Source organism: Dipodomys merriami, unplaced genomic scaffold, assembly GCF_024711535.1.
Source record: "Dipodomys merriami isolate MVZ:Mamm:240054 unplaced genomic scaffold, mDipMer1.0.p SCAF_966, whole genome shotgun sequence".
Lineage (NCBI taxonomy): Eukaryota > Metazoa > Chordata > Mammalia > Rodentia > Heteromyidae > Dipodomys > Dipodomys merriami.
The window spans coordinates 76,568-79,951 of NW_027206586.1; the positions used below are offsets into that span (position 1 = coordinate 76,568).

The 3,384-nt window shown below is 34.3% G+C and overlaps 1 non-coding gene across 1 annotated transcript; it reads left to right on the top strand.

Moving 5' to 3' along the window:
- Nucleotides 1-873: 873 nt before the first annotated feature.
- Nucleotides 874-979, top strand: LOC138821929 (U6 spliceosomal RNA). Its single transcript, XR_011370270.1, has one exon. It is a non-coding gene; the product is annotated as a U6 spliceosomal RNA (small nuclear RNA).
- The last annotated feature ends 2,405 nt before the right edge of the window (nucleotides 980-3,384 follow it).

A 3,384-nucleotide genomic window follows, 5' to 3' on the forward strand; every position in this document is an offset into this window, starting at 1 on the left:
TGTAAATTCACATGCACCTATGAAAAATTTTGTGGACATCCCAATGATATTCTCAAAGTACCTCTTAATCATGACTCACAAAAAGTTGTATTATATTACGACAAGGAAAAATGCTATAAATAAAGAAAACAATAATTAAATATTAATGATTACTAAAATAAAAAACAAAACAATTACCAAGTTTTTCAGTATTTGAAGTGTACATAGTAGAGTTTACTATTTTCTCATATTCCTGTACATTTAAAACTGGATAAAGCTATAAGTAGCATTTAAATTTACTCACTAAGATTACTATTTATAGTTCATCTCATCATTTGTATGTGGATTATATCATTATTTGTTCATCACTAACATATAACGTAAAGGAGCCCTGAAGATTTAACAGAAACTGTGTACTTAAAATCTTAACTTAAAATCTTAACTGCTTCTTTACACAGTCTTTGCAACTTCTCATTAGTAAAGTTTCTATAAAATCTGAAATGTACATACTTACTAGTACATGCTACCAGAAATATTATATACTTTATCAAAAATTTTTATGACCTGCCAAACAGTCTTAATTTTGCCATATATAAGCAAATCCCAAAATTAAACATATTTAAAACATTAAAACTTTTAACAAACCTTAACATTTGCTGCAATGATCATTATGACAAGTGCCTTTTGTAGAATAATTGAATTCTTCCTCCTACAAATCTCATGAACAACAAATATCTGGAATTATTTTGTTTTTGATATGTCAATCTTGACTTTATTCTTAAATGTGTGCTTATGTAAGAAACACATGGTTCTAAAATTTCACAATTCTTTTGAACTTATTTTTGTTGAATTGTCTAGTTTAAGAAAATCAATTACTCTTTATAAAAATGTTTTGTGCTCAATTTGGCTGCACACACACTAAAATTGGAACATACAGAGAAGATTAGCATGGTCCCTGCACAAGGATGATACACAAATTAGTGAATCGTTCCATATTTTTACAACAACAGATGCTGGAAGGGATATGGCCAGAAGGGAGCCTACTGCATTCTTGGTGGGAGTGTAAACTTGTTCATCCACTTTGGAAAGCAGTTTGGAGGTTCCTCAAAAGCCTCCACATAGAGCTCCCTATTATACAGCAATCCCACTTTTGGGCATTCTCCCAAATGATCACAAACCAGTCCATACTAAAACTACCACCACAACAATGTTTATTGTAGCATTATTTTCTATAGCTAAGATATGGAACCAACCCTGATGCTGCTCAGTAGAAGAATGGATCAATAAAATGTTCTCTCTCTCTCTCTCTCTCTCTCTCTCTCTCTCTCTCTCTCTCTCTCTCTCTCTCTCTCTCTCTCTCTCTCTCTCTCTCTCTCTCTCTCTCTCTCTCTCTCTCTCTCTCTGTGTGTGTGTGTGTGTGTGTGAATGTACACTTACACAACCACATTGGAAAGCAGTCTGGTGAGTCCTCAGAAAGATAAATATTGACCTTCCTTATGGCCCACTCATACCACTTCTAGGCCTCTATCCTGAACAACAGGTACCAATATTCAAGGACAAATGCACTTCCATGTTTATTGCAGCACTGTTCACAATAGCCAGGATATGAAAACAACCCATATGTCCCACCAGAGATGAATGGATCAAAAAACTGTGGTAACTATACACAACGGAATATTTTCCAGCCATTAGAAAAGACAAATTAATGGCATTAGTAGGGAAATCAATCAAGCTACAGGAAATCATGTTGAGCGAGGTGAGCCAAAATCAAAGAGACAAATGGCACATGGTCTCCGTGATAAGCGGATGTTAAATCCAAAATGTAAGGTGATATGACAAAATTAACAACACTTAAGAAACCAAGAACTTCCACTCATCTGGTCGAATCACTACTAAATAACCCCATTCTGCTGATCATATGTGCACACTGAAGGGAAACCAGGAGGACGACACAGAACTAGAGGGAATCAGGGAAAAACATACAACAGTGGGATCCATCAGCTGCACTGGACATTGACCAAAATGAACTAAGCAACTCAATGTCACTGGAGGGAGGGAGGGAACAAGTGGGAAAGAGGGAACAGCTGACGCTTATGCAATACAAAAGAAATATACATATTTCAAAACAAAAAAGTTTACATATGGAAGAAATAACTCTATTGCAAAGCTCATAGAATTCATAAATGTTGTAGACCATAATAGACAATTTGCTCCATCGAAGTTAGAATGTGTTTGTGACTTAAACTAAGCATCACTATCCCACAATATTGTGAAATTTGGGAAAGTATGTAACCACTTAATCACAATAAAAACATTTGAAAAAATGATGAAGGTGGAAAACTAAGTTGCTCCAAAAAAACAAAAAAGGAAAATGTTCTGTGTGTATTTGTGTGTACACACACACGCACACACATATACTATATATATATATATATATATATATATATATATATATGAATTCTATGCCTCCATCAGAAAGAATGACAACGCTCAATTTGTTAGGAAATGGAAAGATTTGGAAAAAAATTATATTAACTGATGTAAGCCAAGTCCAAAGAAACATAGGTCCCATTGAATCCCTTATTTGTAATAACTAGTATATGTCTGGGATAAGCAGAAAAGTTGAAAGCTTATGTGTATATGACTAGATAAGTTGATGTTAACCTAAATAACCCCCAAGATAGAGACACAAGTGTTTTTTTTTTCTTTATTGCTGTTGTTTCTCATGTATTTATAATGTACGATGTGATTGTTTTTCTTTTTTATACGTTCCTCCCCAACAATATAACCCTGTTTTCACTTTATTTGATGTTGGTGCACCTGCATCTTGAATGTACACTTCTCTAATTTGGGAAGGGAAAGGGAAAAAACAACATGCTTAAATAGGAATACAGTTTGACCCATTGTATAACAATAGATGCACAAGACATTATTTTGAAAAAGGAACTTTACAATTTAGGCTAGGGACATTTGGTGGGGCTTTGGGGTATGAGGAGTGTACTTGTGGAGCTGTAAGGGAAGGAATGGTGGGGGAAAAACAAAGGAGGAGGTAACAATGCTTGATAGGAAATGTACTTATTACTTTGCTCATATAACTATAACCCCTCTGTACAGTATTTTTACAACAAAAATGTATAAAAATGTTTTGAGATGGAAGAGTTATGAAGCCCATTTTACCCTTATAATATCGTTAACAAAGAAATTAATGCAAAACACTGATATGAAGATATTTTGAAAAAGTGAGTGTGTGTGCATTCCTGCGTGTTGGCATGCTCAGAGTTTGAAATCAGGGCTTCAACATCTTGCTACGTCTTTCTCTCTAGATTGGTGAGTTACTATATGAGCTACATCTCCATTCCTGACCCTTTGCTATTTCGTTAAAATTTTGAAAAATAATCTCATGAA